This window comes from Mobula hypostoma, chromosome 1 (genome assembly GCF_963921235.1).
Source record: "Mobula hypostoma chromosome 1, sMobHyp1.1, whole genome shotgun sequence".
Lineage (NCBI taxonomy): Eukaryota > Metazoa > Chordata > Chondrichthyes > Myliobatiformes > Myliobatidae > Mobula > Mobula hypostoma.
The window spans coordinates 106,509,830-106,532,950 of record NC_086097.1 but is presented as its reverse complement, the minus strand read 5'-3'; the positions used below and the strand labels follow the sequence as shown (position 1 = coordinate 106,532,950).

Below are 23,121 nucleotides of genomic sequence, written 5' to 3'. Positions count from 1 at the left end.
CAAAGGTATTTTGGCAATTAGAGATTAAAAGGTCAAAAGTAGGTAAGAGGCTAAAAAGTCAAGTCAAGTCTAGTCACTTGTATTGTCATTTCAACCATAACTGCTGGTACAGAACATAGTGAAAATGAGACAACGTTTTCCAGAACCATAGTGCTAGCTACATGAAACAATACAAAAACTACACTGAACTACGCAAGAAAAACACAAAAACTACACTGGACTACAGACCTATCCAGGACTGCATAAAGTGCAAAAATATGAGGGGTGTGTGGGGTTCTTCATAATGCTGTTTGCTTTGCGGATGCAGCGTGTGGTGTAAATGTCTGTGATGGCAGGAAGAGAGACCCGATGATCTTCTCAGCTGACCTCACTAACTGCTGCAGGGTCTTGCGATCTGAGATGGTGCAATTTCCGAACCAGGCCGTGATGCAGCTGCTCAGGATGCTCTCAATACAACCTCTGTTGAATGTGGTGAGGATGGGGAGTGGGGGATGGACTTTTCTCAGCCTTTGCAGAAAGTAGAGACGCTGCTGGGCTTTCTTTGCTATGGAGTTGTTGTTGAGGGACCAGGCGAGATTCTCCGCCAGGTGAACACCAAGAAATTTGGTGCTCTTAACGATCTCTTTGGAGGAGTCGTCGATGTTCAGTGGAGAGTGGTCGCTCTGTCCTCCTGAAGTCAACAACCATCTCTTTTGTTTTGTTTACATTCAGAGACAGGTTGTTAGCTCTGCACCAGTCCATTAGCCGCAGCACCTCCTCTCATTGTTCTTGCTGATAAGACCCACCATGGTCGTGTCCTCGGCAAACTTGGTGATGTGGTTCGAGCTGTGTGTTGCAGCACAGTCGTGGGGCAGCAGAGTGAACAACAGTGGACTGAGCACACAGCCCTGGGAGGCCCCCATGCTCAGTGTGATGGTGTTGGAGATGCTGCTTCCAATCCGGACTGACTGAGGTCTCCCAGTCAGGAAGTCTAGGATCCAGTTGCAGAGGGAGGTGTTCATGCCCAGTAGGCTCAGCTTTCCAATCAGTTTCTGAGGAATGATTGTGTTCCACTGAGGAATGATTGTGAAAAAGTGTGTTCCATTGGAAGGGAAGTGCTGAGGATGTGAGTAAGGATCATCAGTGCTGGGGTGGGATGAGAGTTGATGGACTTCCGATGGTGCTCATGGTGTGAGGTCGTCTTTTAGATCTGCTCCACCACCTCTGATCTTTATCCTATGATCAGCTACATTTCAGCTAACTTTTAAGGCACCAACCTTTACAATACCTCGCAGTTGATTGTCATTATATATTTGGATGTTTTTAATGTCCAGTATGTCTAAGAACGGGAAAAATGTCAAACCTCCCGTCAGACCGGAAGTTACCGACCCTGCTCCTGTTGTTGAACCGACGGTAACTATGCAAGCTGTATCTGATTTGATCCGTGCGGAGATTTCATCTAAACTGGAGAGAATCATTGATAAGCTGAGAACAACTATAACGGAACATCAGACTGCCATATCTAAGCTCCAAGTTTATACGCAACAGAATGAACTTAAAATGGGAAAAATTGAAGAAACAATTAGTACAATGAAGAAACAACTTGAATTCCTTACCTTTAAAAATTCTGATTTAGAATGTAGAATGCGTCATCGGAATATGAGAATTATTGGACTCAAAGAAGGTGTGGAATCTGAAGAGCCCATTAAGATTTTCTCTCAACTCTTAAAAGATTCATTTCCCACCTTGTTTCCTGATCAACCACCACTATTGGACAGGGCTCATAGAGTCCCATCGTATTAGTCTTAAGTCAGACAAACCTCAGCATGTTATTATATGATTTCATTATTTTCAAGACAAGGAAAAGTTGCTCAGTTTTGATTTTTCAGATCTCCGCTTTCGATTGGTGGAGGATTTTAGAAAACAGGTTCACGTTTGTTACAGATCTGTGATGGCGGAATTCTACAAGATGCATTTAAAACCAGTTCTGCTATATCCTGCACGTTTGAGGATCCGATTGTCTGATAGGTCTTCTCATTTTTCGACTCTCCGTCAGATGCCCAGAGTTACCTGGATCAACTTTTGCCTTCAACATCCTAATTGCACTGTTAAAATATCAGTGCCTGATTGGAGGGTGTTAATCTGTCTGGTTTTATTTTCTTTTTTTCTTTTTTTTTTGTTCTATCTGAGGGCAGAAATTTTTTTTTGTTTAATCAATATGGCTGCCAAACTCTTTTTTAACTGCGTCATTCCTCCTTCTTCTCTGGGGATTCTGGGTGGCCACTCCCACAGCATCATTTTTCGTACATACCTGGAAGCCTTAAACTTCGTAATTTTTTTTGCTAGTCTATGCAGATATTTCATCTCCTTTCCTAATTATACGGTTTGGTGTATGTCAACTTTTTTAAAAAATATGTATCTATTTTTTCTTTGTATTATATCTTTTTCGTTTTAGTCGGTGTACATCTTGATTTTTTTCCCTCTTCTACTGTTTTACAACTTTAGTTGATCTTTTTTTATATATACACTTCTTTTAATGAGCATTTATCGAAAGTCATGGGGGTAGATTTAGTGCTTGCTTCTATCTGGCCAGTCTATTTTAGATTTAGCTTCGGAGTTACAGGAGTGAGGGGGCTTCACTTTTTATTTTTTTTCCTTCTTGGGCTACTCATATATTATTGAAGTATTTTTCACGTTGTCTTTCTCGTTATCTCATATTTACTCTGTTCCCTTTCCGAGTTCGTGGGTTGAATCTATTGTCAATCCTCCCTTTATTTGAGGGGTGACTTTAGGGGTTATGGATTCTACTATTAATTTTGTCTCTTGGAATACTAATGGTCTTAATCATCCAATTAAAAGTAAACAATCTTCAAAGTATTCCGCAGACTTAAAGCACATATTCTATTTGTACAAGAGACCCATGTGCGGAGGGGGAACAGATTATGTTTTTTTTAAGTTCTGGAAGGATGGACATTACCATTCGAATTCTAATGCCAAAGTTAGAGGAGTTTCTATTTTCATAGATCCCTCAATTACATTTGTGCAACAGGATATTATCTCTGATCCGAATGGTAGATTTTTACTGGTTAGTGGTTTACTTTTTAATAAAAAGGTAGTTCTGGTCAACCTTTATGCTTCAAACTCGGACTGTCCGAAATTTTATAAATCGTTATTTAATATGTTTCCAAATTTAAATGAGTTTACACTAATCTGGGCAGAGATCTTAATACTTGTTTATCCCCACTATTGGACCGTTTGGCCCCTATACGGACTGCACCCAATAAATCCACAACCTTGATTAATTCATTTCTCTCAGATTCGGGGTCATTGGACATTTGGCAGTTTTTACAGCCCCAGGAAAAAAACTTCTCTTTTTCCCCATGTTCATCACTCTTACTCAAGAATTTATTATTTTTTTATTGACTCGTGTCTTATTTCTTCAGTAGTTAAATGTGAATATGACTCTATAACCATTTCGGACCATGCTCCACTTAAGCTTTCTATTAAATTATTGGCCAATGCTCATAACAATAGACAATGGCGTTTTAATTCGCTGTTGCTTCAGGACTTGGATTTTGTTAACTTCATGAATGAACAGATTGATTTTTTTTACAATTAACAGTACAGAGGATATATCTATGAACACCCTTTGGGATACCTTTAAAGCTTATATTTGTGGCCAGATTATTTTGTACTCTGTTGCTTTGAGGAAAGGGTTGAGGAAGGAAGAGCTTGCTCATGTGGACAAGATTAAGGAAATAGATAAATATGCTACAGCTCCTTCTGAGAAGCTGTATAAACAAAGAACTGAACTTCAAATGGAACAGTTTATTACTTTCGTCCTCTATTGCAAATCAATTAATGAAGACAAGAAGCGAATTTTATACATAGTGACAAAGTTGGTAAACTGTTGACTAATCAGTTGAAGACCAACTCCATTAAATTTCAAATTAATCAGATTTATAATCAAAGATCAACTGATGTTTGATCAAGCTGAGATTAATCAATCCTTCTTTGATTTTTATTCCTCTTTATATCAATCAGAATCTCCACGAGATTCTAAACATGTGTGTGACTTTTTAAGATAACCTAGATTTCCCCAAGATATCACACGATATATGTTCTATGTTAGAAACTTCCTTCACTACTGATGAAATTAAGAATGTTATTTTTTCTATGAACTCGGGGAAAGCTCCTGGCCCTGATGGGTTTACCGTGGAATTTTTAAAATATTTTGCATCCTCATTAATCCCCTGGTTATCCAGGGTTCTGGAGGCCTCATTAAAACTTCATAAACTACCAGAATCCTTTTATAGAGCGTCGATTTCTTTAATATTAAGGAAAGATAAAGACCCCGCTCAATGCACATCTTATAGACCAATATCCTTGTTAAATGTTAACTCCCAAGATTTTTTCTAAATCATTAGCAAATAGACTAGAAAAAGCACTTCCTTATATTATTTCGGAAGACCAAACGGGTTTTATTAAGAATCGCTACTCTTTTTATAATATTTGTACACTTTTAAATATTGTCTATACGCCGTCACAAACGGATCCTGAATGCGTCATTTCCCTAGACACTGAAAAAGCCTTTGACAGGGTTGAATGGCCCTACTTATTTAAGGTGCTTGAAATGTTTAACTTCAGCCCGAAATTTATATCCTGGATCAGATTGTTATATCATTTTCCTATGGCGTCAGTTTGTACTAATACTCAAAACTTACCCTCTTTTCCTCTATTTCAAGGTACCAGACAAGGGTGTCCTCTTAGCCCTTTATTATTTGATATAGCATTAGAACCACTTGCAATTGCTATCCGAGAATCTCCTAACATTATTGGTGTAACTCGTGGGTTAAAGTCTCATAAAGTATCACTTTACGCTGATGACTTACTCTTATATATTTCCAATCCTCAAAAATCTATCCCAGCAGCTCTAGATTTATTAGCCCAATTTAGTCTTTTTTCAGGATACAAATTAAATCTTAATAAGAGTAAACTTTTCCCCATTAATAAGCAAGTTCCCTTATATCAGAACCTGCCGTTTAGATTGGTTAATAATCATTTTTCATATCTTGGGATTAAAATTACCTGTAAACATAAGCATTTATTTAAGACTAATTATTTACCCTTAATTGACCATATTACACAACTTTCCTTTAAATGGTCTCCACTTTATTTAACTTTGACTGGTCGTATTAATAACTCTAAAATCTCTTCATTTATTTGGCAAAATAAAAACCCGAGGTTGGGTAGAATACATCTACAGAGAGCTAAGAGAGATGGAGGCTTGGCATTACCTAACCTTAGATTTTATTGCTGGGCAATTAATATTCGACACATGAAATTTTGGTTACTTGACCAAGATACACTATCCATTCCTAAGTGGGTAGTATTGGAATTACATTCTGTTCAAGGCTATGTACTTGGCTCTATATTAGGAACTTCTCTTCCTTCTGATTTGAAATGGTATAAGCAGGTTTGCAACCTGATAGTTAAACATACCTTACGTATCTGGTTTCAATTCCGAAAATTTTTTGATCTTAATCAATTTGTGCTAGCGATTCCTATTATTGGCAATATATTTTTTCTCCTTTCCTCTATGGACTGTGCCTTTCAAATTTGGAAGACTAATGGTATATCACGGTTTTCTGACTTATTTTCAGATGGCTCCCTTATGTCTTTTGAACAGTTATCTAACAAATACAATTTACCAAGAACACTTTTTTTTTAAAAAGATATTTGCAAGTTAGAAATTTCCTAAATATCATACTCTCTTCCTTTCCGGCGTTACCCCCCACAAATATTTTAGACGCTATCATCAACCTCAACCTGTGTCAGAAGGGTGTAACGGCTACTAATTATAATACTATCATGAAATTTAGAAAAGCTCCATTCGACAAGATTAGGACTGACTGGGAAAGGGAATTGGGTCTTACTATCCCAGCTGAGGACTGGGCCTATATTTTACAACTTGTTAATACTTCCTCTAACTGTTCCAAACACTCTTTAATTCAATTTAGTGGTCCATAGAGCACACAGGTCTAAAGATAAATTAGCTTGTTTTTACTCTCATATTAACCCTCTTTGCGATAGATGTCATGGGGAGATAGCTTCCTTGACTCACATGTTTTGGTCCTGTCCTACTCTGGAAATATTAAAAATGTCTTTGCAAAAAGTTATCTCAAAGGTTCTGAATAGTGATATTTCTCCCCATCCTATTACTGCTATCTTTGGATTACCCAAAACTTCTAGTAATTTACCCCCCTCAGCACGTAGAATGATTGCATTTCTTACTTCAATGGCGAAAAGATGTATTCTACAACATTGGAAGGAGATTAATGCCCCAACTACATTTTTTTGGTTCTCTCAAACGATACTGTGTCTAAATTTGGAAAAAATCAGAAGTAATCTTTATGATACTTCAGTTAAATTTGAACAGACCTGGAGATCATTTATTCAATATTTTCATTTAATCTATTTTTTTTCCTCTTTGACCATATATACAATCCCTTTGTGGATTTTATCTGTTATTAGTGGAGGTCAGGTTTGAGGACGTGATTGTTTAATTTGTTCGAGTCTAGTATATACCTAGTTAGCCCATTGCTTTGCTTTGTTAGGTTAGTTGCACGGTAGGTTTTTTTTCTCGTTCTATTGGTATGTATGGAAAATTAGTATACAATTATATTACCTTGTTATTCTATAATTAACATGCTGTATTTTTTTGTATTAATATTACTTGTATATTTATATTCTAACAATGTATTGGTTGCTATATGTTTTACTCTGTGTACTAATTCAATAAAAAGATTTAAAAAGCAAGAGAGTTGATGAGGAATAGTTTCTCTCTGCCTTCTCTACAGTTCAGGAGGAATACTGCCACATGTGCTGAATATTTCCAGCATTTTGTGATTTATTTTGAAATTTCCAGTATCTGCAGGTTTCTTTTCTTGTATAACAGGTAGTGCAGTGCTTGATAGAGCATTAGTTGGAGTAACCACCCAAAGGAAGGCAAAGTTATTTAAAGCAAGACCTGGAAATCATTCAAACTATTGCACTGCCTGCATTGCAATCGGTCATTTTAATTTCCTCTGCATTGTGAGCCCGATAGCATTTTCAGGAGGCTCACAACCCCTTGAACATGACATTACCCCTTTCAAATTTAGCTTCTGCTAATCACATTTTCATATCGCAGTAAAATCGGTCAGTCTGTGGTAAAATCTAGTGAGGCACCATATTGTCAACACTCACAAATTCACCTATATTTCTAAACTGCAGAGAAATAGGAAATCAATTAATCAATGTCCAACAAACTGAACATAATGCAAGTTATTTCTTTACTTACCAGATGGTTTGAGGCAAAGTCATAATTTTCAATTAAAACATTAGTCCATGGGTCTTTGAGATTATAAAGTTAATAAGGTATACAAGGTATAAGAAAAAATATATAGTCTGTTGGCAAAAATAGCTTTTGAAGTATGTAAGCACTACATTTGAAACTGCAATGCACTGATTGAGAACATGACTGAACATGATGAAGATCTGTTGTGGTTGTCAGTTCCAATTGTAGTACCTGGACTTCGGCAACAGACTGTAATGTTTTCTTTTGTTAAAAATGTTTTTAACAGGTTCTGAACTGAATGTTCGATTTTAAAATGTCACTGTGGCCACTGGTTAGTCTTACAAATTGGCATAAGCAGTCAAATCAGGATTCATAACTAACGTAGAGTAAAAGTAGATTTACCCTGCACCCTTCTCACTGAATAAAAGTATTACATTATTTTTTTTCTATTTTAATGAGTATGTTTCTTTTGGCTTAAATTTGCAAATTAAAAGTAGAATAATTTATAAATATATTGTAAAACATACTGTAATTCTTTCATTTTATTCTGATGTAAAAGAAAATTCATTTACAATAAATGTTATTAAAACTATTTGGAAATCATAAAATCTGAGAATTATGTTGTTGTTAGGTTGGTGTGTGGTGTAGATTTTCAGTCACAGTACAGTATAACTGTATACTGAAATACATAGCTAACCTGCGGCTTGAGTCCTCACGTAATCTTTCCTTTCTTTCTAACTCATTCCTTGTCAGTAGATGTCTATTTAAGATAGCGTGGGTTCCATCTATTCTATCCTGTCTTCTTCCTTGACCAAGTTAATAGTGACCTATGCAACAGTTGCAATATTGGTCACTAAGGAGTGACCAACTGCTGTTTGTTATTCATATATTGTTTGTGTAGAAACTTCCAGAATTAGAATCAGGTTTAATATGTCGTGAAAAATGCTGCTTTGCGACAAAATTATATTGCAATACATAATAAAAAACTATAAATTACAATAAGAGTTTGTGTCTTCAGGCACATGTACCATCTCCTTGATGGTAGCAATGAGAAGAGGGCATTCCTGGGTGATAGGGGTCCTTAATGCTGCATGCTGCCTCTTTGGGGCACCGCCTTTTAAAGTGTCCTCAATGCTGGGGAGGCTAGTGCCCATGATGGAGCTGGTTGAGTTTGCAACTTTCTACAGCTTTTTCCGAACCTCTGCAGTGGCCTCTCCCCTCCATACCAGATGATGATGCAACCAGCTAGAATGCCAGATACCAGGTGTCCCCTGCTTTTCGAACATTCACTTTACGAAACCTCATTGTTACGAAAGACCTACATTAGTACCCTGCTTTCGCTTTCAGAAGGTGTTTTCACTGTTACGAAAAAAAAATTCAGTGCGCGATAAAAGGCAGCGCACCCTGAGCAGCCGCTCTGCCCCAGATTCGGAACGGCATTGCTTAAACACGTTGCATTGAGCAGCCGTTAGCAAGGCGAGTTCTAAGGTGCCTGAAAGAGTAAGGGTGTTACACTTAGCGTAAAACTAGACATAATTAAGCGTTTCGATCGTGGTGAACGAAGCAAGGACAAAGTGAGTTTGGCTTGTGGAAGTTGACGAAGATGATGTTGAAGAGGTTTTGGCATCCCATGAACTGATAGATGAAAAGCTGATGCGATTGGAAGAGGAAAGGATAACAATCAAAACTGAATGCAGAAAGTGAAGCAACTACGTGAGATTTACACTGCAATGATAAAGTACAACTTTAATTTTGAAAGGATACGTAGATTTAGGGGATATTTGCAGGATGGTTTGAGTGCTTATAAACAACTGTATGATAGAAAAATGTGCAGGACTCAGCAGTCAAGCAAGCCTTCCAGATCAGCCACAGCAGACGATGAACCTCGACCTTCGACATCGAGGCGGGTGAGGCAGAGATCAGCTGCCTGCCCTGATCGACAATGAGATGACACCCGAGTCCCACCACCCCAACACCCGGGCCCCAGACAGATACTGTACCAATTCGCAGTGAACGCAGCGATAGCCGGGAGGCACACAGCACATCTTTAAGAAAAAAGCCAAAATAAACATGCTAATTAATTAGGTGCCACCTAGCACGTAATTGTCGGCCCAGACCAGAGGCGATGCAATCAGCAATCACCTCTGATCTGCACCGACATTTACATGCCGGGCAGCACCTAATTAATTAGCATGTTTATTTCAGCTTTTTTCTTAACTATGCGCTGTGTGCCTCCTGGCTACCATTGGACGCCTGCGTTTTTCCCGGCAATGTATCGGGTCGGCGGCCTGGAGGGTGGGGGCCACTGCACCACCCAGCCTGCGATGACTCAGTCTAACACACCATCATCAGTGTGCTCGGCGCTGTCTTCCCAATTCCCGTAAGTGATACTACACTGTACATACATTATTTCTACTTTATATAGGCTGTGTATTTTTACGTGTTATTTGGTAGATTTGGCAGCTTCATAGTTTAAAGGTTACTGGAGAGCGTGTTTATGCCAACAGCACTTGCATGAGATTTTCTACCGAGAGCGCTTGCGTGCGATTTTCGTTACGGAGATCTGTGCAGGCAATCGTTGTAGGGAAGTATTTCTACTTTATATAGGCTGTGTATTTATCATATCATTCCTGCTTTTATTATACGTTACTGTTATGTTAGGTTGTGTTATTTGGCATGACTTGGTAGGTTATTTTTGGGTCTGCTAACGCTCACAAAATTTTCCCATATAAATAAATGGTAATTGCTTCTTCGCTTTACAACATTTCGGCTTACGAACCATTTCATAGGAACACACTACCTTCAGATGGTGGGGAAAACCTGTATCTCTTTGTCCATGTGAAATAAGTGCATTCGAGAAATGCTGCCTTTGCTCTCCGCAAGTTCTGTCATGAATAAATTCCCTGAGATTTTCCACTACTTTTAAATGGGATTGGTACTTGGATATTCATGTTATTGAAGCTAGCCCATCAAGTTCATACAGTTTCTTTCCTCTAATTTAGTCCCACTCTTCTGCTTGTCCACCAACCTTTCTGTATTCCCATTTTTCAAACAACTATTTACCATCTTAACAATGGTAAAAATATCATTAATTGCCCGTTCCTAATAGCACTCAGCAATGGCTGGACTTCTGAACCAGAGCAGTCCTTCCAGTGATGATGTTTCCATATCAATGTAGTCTTCTAGTGAAGAAATATTTACAGGGCTATTGGATACCTAGACCCAGAATTTTATTCCAACAGTGATAAAAGAGTGGTGAGGTATTTCCGTGTCGGGATTGTGTACAAATTGGAGAGCAATTTTAGGTGACATTGTTGACAGGTGACAGCTACCCTTGTCCTTGTTGGTGGAAGGCAACAGTTTGGAAGTTAAGGCTTGGGGCATTGCAAATGTGCAGATAGGGTACACATACTATAGCCATGGTGTGCTTGTGATGGATGGGATGTCATCTTTAGCATAGTAGATGTAACATTGCTGTGAGATATTTCTTTATCTGTGTGGTTACTTATACAAACTTTGATGGAGGGAAGTTATAAGTGGTTAATGATTACAACAACCATAGTAACTTTATTTTCTAACTTATGGATGGTTTACCACTTTATTTTGATTGAGATACTTTACCAAATTTCTATTCTATTTATTTGCATACAATTACCTCACAGCATCTACACTCAGTGTCCATTTTATTAAGTACACCTGCTCATTAATGCGAATCTCTTATCAGCCAATCATGTAGCAGCAACTCATTGCATAAAAGTATGCAGTCATTTCAATTTTGTTCTCAGTTTCTAATTATTTTTACGTATTGTAAAGTGATATGCCCTCAGTATCAGTTTTCATGCATCACCCTCTCCATACTATGCATGAGAATATCTTTATGACATTCATCACATTTTGCTTGCAAATATCTGTATCTCTATACCAGATATTAAATTTCTCAAATCCTATTGTGCCACAATTCAGCATGTATTGCCTGTATTTTTAAAAACCTATCAACTATTTTATTTCCACGATCTACTTCTTTCAGGTTGATCAAGTTTGTCTGACCTTACAGAAATTTGTTGCTATACTCAAGTGTTTACGAGTGTTTCTCAGAATAAGCTTTACTCACATATTAACACCTACATTAAGGCTAATTGCTCAGTATTATTCTGATACACATTTTGAAACAGGAAGTCACTTCTATCATGGAAAATGTTCCCTTTAGCTGAATTCTGCATACTCATCGTTAAGACCATAAGACCACAAGACATAAGACTGTTATGTAAACTGAAGTCATGCTTTATGCCTCATGTTTAAATAAACCTTTGGTATCACCTTTCTGAGCATAAACTTACACTGTTAGTTCTGTATGCACACCAAGTTCACACGATTTCTTTCCTCTAATTTAGTCCCACTCTTCTGCGTGATCATATATTCCCAATATCACTTACTCTATAAAGGATACTTCGCATACAATATACTGTAGTCACCCTGTTTTGCACGATGTCCTTGTCTTCTTCAAACATTGGGGAGGATAAAATGGGATTATGGGACTGATAGAAATGGGAAGATGATGGCCAGCGTTGTCTTACTAGAATGAAAGACTGTTTCTATGCTGTATGAGTCGTCATTCAATGGTTCCATTATTGGCCCTATCCCATGTTTCACTTGTCCCTTATTGCTAATGATGCAAGACCAGTCTTTCTCATTCATGCTTCGTTTTATTTATTCTCCATTAGCCAATGGAGAAGTTCCTCGTCCTTAAGTTATCTACTATTTCTACCTTTTTCCGGATCGTTATTGTAAGTGCTAAATACCTGCTTTTTTAATTTGAAATTTGACCTAATCTACATCAACTTTCAGTTTTCCTTTATCTTCCTTGCTCATTCTTTAAATAATTCTTTTTACTAATATTTGTTGCTCTGTGTCAATTTGGCCTCCTATATTTTTCATTTGATCTGGACAGTGTTGCTTTTAACTCCAAGTTGTTTTATTAACCCACCCATCTACATTTTTATCCAAGTCATTTATATACATCACAAACAGCAGAGGTCTCAGTACAGATCCCTGCATAACACCACATATCACAGATTTTCAGCTAGAATAAGTCCCTTCAATCACTACTGTTTCCTCTGGGCAACCCAATTCTGAACCCAAACGGCCAATTCACCATGGATTCCATGAAACTTAATCTTCTGTTTGAGCCTCCCATGAGGGATCTTGTCAAGCACCTTGCTAAAATCCATCCAGAGAACATCCACAGCGCTACCTTCATCAATCACCAGCATCATCTCATCAAAAATCACACTTACATTAGTAAGACATGACTTGCCCTGCACAAAGCCACGCTGGCTGTCGTTAATTAGGCTATGGTTTTCTAAATGCTCATAAATCCTATCCCTAAGAACTCTCTCAGGTAACTCACTGATCTATAGTTTCCAAGATTATCCCTGGTTCTTTCCTTGAACAATGAAACAAGATTAGCTACTCACCAGTCCCTTGGGACCTCGCTTTTGGCTAGGGAGTACACAAAGATATTGGTCAAGGCCCCAGCAATCTCTTTCCTTGCCTTTCTCAATAATCTTGGATATATCCCATCAGGCCCATGCAACACCCACCTCTAAATGCTCTTTAAGAGAAGCAACACTACTTCCTTTTTCATTTTGAAATTCCCTAGCATATCAATATGCTCAACACGGATCTCCCTATCCTCCACTTCCTTCTGCTTAGTAAATACTGATGTAAAGTACTCATTATGGACCTCACTCACATCCTCTTCATCCAAGAGAATGTTTTCTCCCCCCCCCCCCCACCTTATCCCTGAGTGGTGCTACCCTCTCACTAGTTATCCACTTGCTCTTGATGTATGTATAGAATGTCCTGGAATTCTCTTTAATCCTACTTACCAAGGACTTTTCACAGTCCATCCTGGCTTTCCTAATTCCTTTCTTGAATTCTTTTCCGGCTTCTTTATAATTCTCAAGGACAATGATTCTAGCTTCCTACTAAACCTTTGTCTTTTTGACTGAATTGATCACCTCTCTTGACATTCAAGGACATCCTTGACCTTTCTAACTGTCACATACCTGTCCTGTACTCTGTGCAGTTGGTCTTGAAGCATACTCCGTGAGTCAGATGTAGACTTGCACAAAAACAGCTGTTCCTAATTGCTAGTTACTGCCTCATGCTCTCATAATTTTCACAGCTGCAATTTAATACTCTCCCACAAGGCCCATACTTATCCTTATCAATAACTACCTTAAAACTTAAGGAGTTGTGATCACTGCTCCCCAACTGTTCATCCACTGAATTGTCGGTCAACTGATCAGGCTCATTACCAAACACCAGGTCCAGTACAGCCCCTCCTCATGTTGGAACAACCAACCAGCCAACCAACAGGCAGGAGTGTTTGAGGACATATTTAGTTCAGAGTTACAATCATACTCGTGCCCAAGAAGAACAGGGTAAGCTGCCTCAGTGACTATCGGATGATAGTCAATAAGAGAAGCAGCACTCATGTCTACTGTGATGAAGAACTTTCAGAGGTTGGTCATGGCTAAAATCAACTTTTATGTAAGGATCTGGACCCGCTGCAGTTTGTCTATCACCACAATGGGTCTACAGAGGATGCAGTCTGACTGGCTCTCCACTCACCCCGGACAATAGTTTTTATTGACTGCTGTGTAGCGTTCAACATAATCATACCCCCAGTTCTAATCAAAAAGCTCCATAATCTGGGCCTCTATACCTCCCTCTGCAACCGAACCCTTGACTTCCTCACCAGGAGACCACAGGAGTGCAGTAGAACAGAGGGATCTGGGAATACAGATACAAAATTTCCTAAAAGTGGTGTCGCAGGTAGATAGGGTTGTAAAGAGAGCTTTTGGTACATTGGCCTTTATTAATCAAAGTACTGAGTATAAGAGTTGGAATATTTTGATGAGGTTGTATAAGGCATTGGTGAGGCTGAATCTGGAGTATTGTGTTCAGTTTTGGTCACCAAATTACAGGAAGGATATAAATAAGGTTGAAAGAGTGCAGAGAAGGTTTACAAGGATGTTGCCAGGACTTGAGAAACTCAGTTACAGAGAAAGGTTGAATAGGTTAGGACTTTATTCCCTGGAGCGTAGAAGAATGAGGGGAGATTTGATAGAGGTATATAAAATTATGATGTGTATAGATAGAGTGAATGCAAGCAGGCTTTTTCCACTGAGGCAAGGGGAGAAAAAAACCAGAGGACATGGGTTAAGGGTGAGTTTAAAGGGAACATTAGGGGGGGCTTCTTCACAGAGAGTGGTGGGAGTATGGAATGAGCTGCCAGACGAGGTGGTAAATGCAGGTTCTTTTTTAACATTTAAGAATAAATTGGACAGATGCATGGATGGGAGGTGTATGGAGGGATATGGTCTGTGTGCAGGTCAGTGGGACTAGGCAGAAAATGGTTCGGCACAGCCAAGAAGGGCCAAAAGGCCTGTTTCTGTGCTGTAGTTTTTCTATGGTTTGTGTGGATCAAGCATAGCAATTCCACTTCGCTGACTATTAACATTGGTGCACATCAAGGATGTGTGCTTAGAGCACTGCTCTGCTGTCTACACCCACCACTGTATGGCTAGGCATGGCACAAGCACCATCTATAAGTTTGCTATTGACACAACTATTGTTGGCAGAACTTTCGATGATGATGAGGAGGCACACAGGGGCGAGATAGAGCAGCTAGTTGAGTGGTGTCACAGCAACAACCTTACACTTGTAACTCTCGTTTCGGTTAGCAGCTTAATATAGGGGGTGATAGCCCCCAGCCCGGCCAAACTTAAGAAATCTCATTTGGGTGGATGCTGCACGATGTGTCCCTGTTATAAATCAGTACCCCGAAATAACAAACAGTACACAATATGCGATTAAACTTTATAATTCTTACTTTGACTATATGGTTAGTAAAGAAACGAAAAAAAGAAAAAAGAACCCAATCTTATTAAACAGTCTGTTGCGCAATGTTGGAACTCACTGATAAACCCATCGTCCACCATCGACCTCCGATCGTCGCTGCCCTTCAGACTCTCGCTCCAAGTCCACCCCGTCCAGCGGTCGACCAACTCTCTCCATTCGTGTCTTCTCTCCTCATCTCTTCCCAGCAAAAGACCGCAAAATCTCTCTTCCAGCTCACAAGAAACATCAACAGCATTCCAGACACCGTTATCTCTAGTCATAACCAAAACATTGCTGCAACAGAGTAACCATTACATTATCAGTGAAATCTTACAGCATGTTACACTCTTCCCCCCCCCCACCAAATTTAGTCATGTCCTCATGACGTTGAGATAATTCGCTAACCTTTCCTGCAAAACACAAAGCCCAATCCAGGTGTAAAAGGCAGTGACATAGCTCTCCGGCACAGTAGGGGTCACACTCTGTTCCCCTGGTGCTACGTAGGCCAACCATCTGGTGGTCTCCTAATTCTTTGAGACCTCCGCACCCCATCATCTAACTCTTCAGGTTCCGACACTACTGGGAATACTTCCGATCTACCTGGCAAGGCCTCCCCCGATCTATCGCTCGTGCCCACCTGCAACTCGGAGCCCTCTGTTCCGTGACCAAACCCCGCTTCCTCCCCTGCAGAGTCCCGCTGCAAACCAGGCTGCCCACAGATAGCCAGCCCGCCGCCCCCCCCCCAACTTCACCTGTCTCAATGGGACAAGGGCCGGGAGTCTCTTCCTCAATCAATGGGGAGTTAGCGAAAAGCAGCATATACCACACATCCAGGTCCTCATCCTCCAAATCAGTATCCCTTTCAGGGGTGGGGGCCAGCCTAACCTCGCCTGTTGGGGGCCCAGTAGACACCCCGTGTTTCCGAAGAGTCCTCTTACTAGGTGTAGGCTTCAAGTCGGGTTCTGGGTCTACCTGCACCTCTTGTCCCAGGGGCAACAGGTGGTTCCAATGGAGAATCTTGACAGGCCCATTCTCATCCTCTGGTTTCATCCAGAAAACTGGTAGGTTTGGCATCTGACTCTCCACCACATAGGGTTTAGCCGCCCAGCGGTCAGCCAACTTATGCTTTCCAGGTAACCCCAAATTCCTTATGAGGACTGTCTCCCGGCAGGAGTTGGGAGAACGTCACCTTTTGATCATACCTTCTCTCATTCCCTTGATTCTGCTGGGCAGCCATGACCCCAGCTAATTCATAAGCCCTTTTCAACTCTCTTCTCATATCAGACACATACTTCAGATAAGTCTTTGGTGGTAAGTCACCCTTGTCGGTCCCAAAACAAAGGTCAATGGGCAACCTTGCCTCGCGCCCAAACATCAGATAATACGACGAGTACCCAGTAGTTTCATTTTGTGTACAATTACAACTGTGAACCAGATGCCCAATATGTTGACTCCACCTGCTCTTGTTGTTGATCTCCAGGGTCCCGAGCATGTCTAGCAAGGTCCGATTAAACCTCTCTGACTGGGGATCACCCTCCGGGTGATAAGTCGAGGACCACGTCCTCTCAACTCCAAGCATGCCCAGTAACTCATGGATGAGTCTGCTCTCGAAACCCTGTCTCTGATCACTATGTATTCACCTGGTAAGGTCATAATAGATGAAATACTTCTCCCATAACACCTTTGCCACTGTAGACATCCTCTGGTCCTTGGTAGGAAAAGCCTGAGCATATCTGGTGTAGTGGTCCATGATGACCAAGACATTCACCGTGTTGCTGAAATTGGGTTCTATTGACAGGAAATCCATACACACCAGGTCCAGAGGCCCCGCGCTCTGCCAGTGGGACAAGGGAGCTGCCCACGTAGGCAGTGTCTTCCGCCGTATGCATCGAATGCATGACTTGCAGTATTCTTCAATCTCCGACTTCATTTGGGGTACAAATATCTGCCCCACTAGTTCATTGCTCAGAGTAATCACACAGCATCCAACGGAATCAATCCTGAACATAGCCCCCACGATTGTAACTCTTGCTTCAGCTAGTGGCTTTATATAGGGGGTGATAGCCCCCAGCCTGGCCAAACTTAAGAAATCTCAAGTGGGTGGATGCTGCGCGATGTGTCCCCTGTTACAAATCAGTACCCCGAAATAACAAACAGTACACAATATACGATTAAACAATTAAGCTTTATAATTCTTACTTTGACTATATGGTTAGTAAAGAAATGAAAAAAAGATTTTAAAAAAAGGGCCCAATCTTATTAAACAGTCTGTTGTGCAATTTTGGGGCTCACTGATAAGCCGATCGTCCACCATTGACCTCTTCCAATCGTCGCTGCTGTCACATGACCAGCAACAATGAATATATAATTGAGTTAAGTTTTATAAACAAACATTTATTAAACTCTGCTCAACAACAGCAAAAAGTATTCAAACGACCAACTTAACCGGAAGTTAACTGCTATACAGCAACTCTGGAACAGTTCTTAAAATGGTACATTCAAAAACAGTTCGTAAAGTGGTAGATTCGAACACAGTCTTAAAATGGTGAATTCGAAGGTCCAAGTGATTTACACAGTCAAATAGGAGAGACTTCTCTGGAAATGGATTTCTTTGGAGACGTGACATTACTGCTGATTCTGTCCAAAGGACTCACGATGAAGGAAATAAAACGGCTTAAAGGAACTAACCTTTTTCTGGCGAGTGACCACTGCACGAACTTCCCTGATCTTGCAGGAGTTATCTTAGATGCAGGTCAATATTTCTGAAAGAAGATTCCATAAGGTCGATCCTGTATTAAACGGCCAAAGGACACCAACTTTGCTCGATCCTTCAGGTTCCCGTACTTTAATAAGGTCTTCACTCTCCAATATTAGACTTACAATAGAAAGTAAAACTCCACTTTAAAACGAAACTGCATTATGAGACGAATACACAGCATAACTGAGTAACTGTCAAATTAACTGACGAACTAAACTGAAACTGCCTAACAGGGGTTTCCCGTTATATACCTGTTGAGAACATGTCATCACATGACCTCACACTGGTGGGAAAATTACATCACCCCACCATCACAAGACCATTACATCAGGCTCACAAGATACTCAATTACATCATGGTCATAAGATAGTCACAAGATACCCATGAGGTACGTAACACTGCTCTTTGGACCCTCGCTGCAAGTCCACCCCATCCGGCAGTCTACCAACTCTCTCCATTGGCATCTCCTCTCCTCATCTCTCCCTGGCAAAAGACCACGAAAATCTCTCTTCCAGACTCATAAGAACGAACAACAGCATTTCAAACCCCGTTATCTCTAGTCATAACCCAAACATTACTGCAACAGAGAAACCATTACATTATCAGTAAAACCTTATAGCATGTTACACAGCAGTGAAACCCTACAGCATGTTACACACTCAACATCAATAAATCCAAGGACTGGATTCTGAAGGGTAAGTCGAGGGAACCACCAGTCCCCATGAAGGGATCAGAAGTGGAAAGAGTGAGCAGTTTCAAGTTCCTGGATGTCAAAATCTCTGAGGATCTATCTGGGGCTGAACATATTGATGCACTTACAAAGAAGGCATGTCAGCAGCTATGTCTCATTAGGAGTTTGAGCTGAATTTCTTTCAAAAAAAAGGGAGTAGAGATAGCCCAGGAAATTATAGGCCAGTGAGTCTTACTTTAGTGGTTGATAAGTTGATGGAGAAGATCCTGAGGCAGGATTTATGAACATTTGGAGAGGCATGTTATGATTAGGAATAGTCAGCATGGCTTTGTCAAAGGCAGGTCGTGCCTGACAAGCCTGATAAAATTTTTTGAGGATGTCACTAAACACATTGATGAAGGTAGAGCTGTAGATGTAGTGTATATGGATTTCAGCAAGGCATTTGATAAGGTACCACATGCAAGGATTATTGAGAAAGTAAGGAGGCATGGGATTCAAGGGTACATTGCTTTGTGGATCCGGAACTGGCTTTCCCTCAGAAGACAGAGTGGTTGTAGATGGGTCATATTCTGCATGGTAGTCAGTGACCAGTGGTGTGCCTCAGGGATCTGTTCTGGGACCTCTAGAAGCTGAAGTTAATTTTGATTTTATTTTATTTATCGATACAGCACGGAGTAGGCCCTTGCCCTTTGAGCCACACCACCCCAGCAAACCCCAACAAACCCAGTAAACCCTAACCAAATCATGGGACAATTTACAATGACCAATTAACCTACCCTGTACATCTTTAGACTGTCAGAGGAAACTGGGAAATCCCACACATTCTACAGGAAGGGTACACTAAGACCCCCTACAGAATGGCACTACCATTGAACTCCAAACTCCGGAATGCCCCGAACTGTCTTAGTGCTGCGCTAATTGCTACACTACCATGGCACCTTTCCTTCAACTTGAGGAAGTTGGATGCACTTCCTGCAAGTATGGTCATCAAAGACTGTAGAAAACCAAAAATTAAAATGGTTGCTCTCCCTCAATATGTATCTGGTATGTGATAGCAAGCAGCTTGGATTGTGATTGGAGTCTCTGTTTGCCTGGCCATGGCCTGGTTTCTGCATACAATTCATTGAACAGGCTCAAGTTAATTGCTCATTGCAATACCAGCACCAATTTTTGAGGGTTAGCAAAATTATTCCCCTGTGTAATTCTGTTCCATACTCCATTTCCAAGTGAACAGATACAGTTTAGAATGAACTTTGATGCTGGCAACTATTTCTCATCAGTGCAGCCTGTAGCTTTAAGATAATGGCACTGCATCTTACACCATTGTCAGAGGACAGATTGTTGGCAGTTTTCAGTGCCATGAAGGCATGATGACATTTGTTTCTTTTAATGGCACTATGAAGGTATATGTATTTCTTGCATTTCAAATATTACTAATGCCAGAAGCTGAAAGGCTAAATATGTACCAACCCACAAAATGAGGCCACCTTGCTTTTGTTTGTTATAATACAGTTTGCTGCAAGGATCCTTGTAATGCCATTGTATGTGCAAGAAGGGTTTACTCGTGATACAACCACTCCAAACCATTCCAAATTTTTTCTTTATACGTCGACTCAGCAAATCAAGAATGATATTTCCTACATTAAAGTATATAAAAGTAACACAGCAATTTATTATTTCACAATTTCCAATGGGACTGTATAATTTGGCAATTATAAAGCACAACTCCAAGACTCTGAGTGCATATAAGTAGACTTGCTACACATGAACTTGATTCCCACAAAAATAAACTTGTAGTCAAAATTGCAATGTGCATACTGTATGTGTGCAGTTAGATGTGTACCTAACTGATTGATTGTGGACTTCAGAAAGGGTAAGACTAGGGATCACACACCAGTCCTCAGAGGAAAGAGTGAGCAGTTTCAAATTCCTGTGTGTCAACATCTCTGAGGCTTTATCTTGGCCCAGTGTATCAATGCAACTACAAAGAAGGTATGACTATATTTCATTAGGAGTTGCAAGAGATTTGGTATGTCACCAAAGCCACTCACAAATTTCTACGATATATCGTGGAGAGCATTCTGACAGGCTGTGTCACCATCTGGTATTGGGGGGTGGGGGGCTCCTGCACAGGATTGAAATAAGCTGTAGAGAGTTGTAAACTTAATTAGCTCCATCATGGGCACTAGCCTCCATGGTACCCAGGACATCTTCAAGAAGCAGTGCCTCAAAAAGGCAGCATCCATCATTAAGGATCCCTGTGACCCAGGACATACCTTCTCATTGCTACCATCAGGAAGGAGGTATAGAAGCCTGAAGGCACACACACCCAACAATTCAGGAACAGCTTCTTCTCCTCTGCCATCTGATTTCTGAATGGACATTGAACCCATGAACACTATAATTTTTTATTTCTATTTTTGTTATTAATTTAACTTTTTAATATATATTTACTTATTGTAATTCACAGTATTTTTCTGTATTATTATCTATTGCATTGTACTGCTGCCACAGAAGCAACAAATTTCACAGCATATGCCGGTGATATTAAACCTGATTCTGATTCTACTTACATGGTTGAGGATGTGCTGATATTTAGAGTCTGGTGGTGACTTTTTCTATTGTGGATATCAATTTGCTTCATGCTTAGAGATTAAGATGGTCATTTATCCATTCCAAGACACCTGCTTTCTGATAGTGCTAGGGAGAGAACAATTTTCACCACTTCATACAATGTAAAGTTAGTTGAATTCTCCAACTTCCAGTAATTCCCTCCCCTCCCTTCCTCCATCCCAGTTTCACTATGCCTATCACCTCCCTCATGGTTCCGCTTCCTTCTACTACCCATTGTGCTTTCCCCTATTCCTTCTTCACCTTTCCGGCCTATCACCTCCCTGCTTCCCCTCCCCCACCCCTTTATCTTTCTCCTTACTGGTTTTTCACCTGGAACCTACCAGCCTTCTCCTTCCCACCCTCCCCCCTATCTTCTTTCTAGGGCCTCTGCCCCTTCCCTCTTCGGTCCTGACGAAGGGTTCCTGCCCGAAACGTTGACTGATCGTTTCCACGGATGCTGCTCGACCTGCTGAGTTCCTCCACCGTGTTGTGAGTGTTGCTTTGACCCCAGCATCTGCAGAGTATTTTGTGTTTACAAAACCTATCAACCTATGCTTTAAGTATCTTCAATGACTTGACCTCCACAGCTGTACATGGCAATAAATTCCACAGATTCACCACCCTCTGGGTGAGATGAGAAGTTTCTCCTCATCTCAGTTCTAAATGGATGCCCCTCTATTTTGAGGCTGTGCCCTCTGGTCTCTGTGTCCTAGACTCCCCCACTATAGGAAACATCCTCTTCACATCCACTCTGTCTAGGCCTTTCAACACTTCCAAATTCTAGCGAGGAAAGGCTCAGAGCCATCAATCACTCCTCATACGATATGCCTTTCATTCCCAGAATCATTCTTGTGTACCTCCTCTGAACACTCTCCAATGTTAGCACATCCTTTCTTAGGTAAGAGGCCTAAAACTGCTCACATTACTACAAGTGAGGCTTCACCAGTGCTTTATAAAGCCTCAACATTATGTCCTTGCTTTTATATTCTAGTCCTCTTGAAATGAATGCTAACATTGCATTTGCCTTCGTCACCTCTGACTCAACCCAAGTTAACCTTTAGGGAATCCTGCACAAGGACTCCCAAGTCTCTTTGCTCCTTATTTTTGAACTTTCTCCCCATTTAGAAAATAGTCAATGCTTTTATTTCACCTACAAAAGTGCAGGACCGTCCACATACTGACACTTTATTCTACTTGCCACTTCTTTGTCCATTCTCCTAACCTATCCAAATCCTTCTGCAGCCTCCCTGCTTCCATAGACTACCTGAGCCTCCACCTATCTTCATATCAACCGCAAACTTGGCTACAAAGCCATCAATTCTATCATCCAAATCATTGACATGCAACATAAAAAGAAGTGGTTACAACACTGACTTCTGTGGAACACCACTAGAAACCAGCAGCCAATCAGAAAGGGCTCCCATTATTCCCACTCTTTACTTCCTGCCAATCAGCCAATGCTGTATCTATGCTGGTATCTTTCCCGTAATAGCATGGGCTCTTGTCTTGTTAAGCAGCCTCATGTGCAGCACCTTGTCAAATTATTTCCGAAAATCCAAGTACACAACGTCCACTGATTCTCCTTTGTCTCTCCTGCCTGTTATTTCTTCAAAAATTCCAAAAAATTTGGCCTGTCCCCTAAAACCCTCACTAATTTTTATAGATGCACCATAGAAAGCATTCTTCTGGGGTGCATCACAACCTGGTATGGAAGTTGTCCTGTCCAAGTCCAAAAGAATCTGCAGACGATCGTGAACACGGCGCAGCATATCACACAAACCAATCTTCTGTCCGTGGACTCACTTTACTCTGCACGCTGTCGGAGAAGTGCTG

At 40.6% G+C, this 23,121-nt stretch overlaps 1 protein-coding gene across 1 annotated transcript in view; it reads left to right on the top strand.

The window, feature by feature from the left end:
- The window catches only part of zfpm2a (zinc finger protein, FOG family member 2a), a 1,018,220-nt gene that overhangs the window by 580,699 nt on the left and 414,400 nt on the right, over positions 1 to 23,121 (top strand). The window lies entirely within an intron of this gene.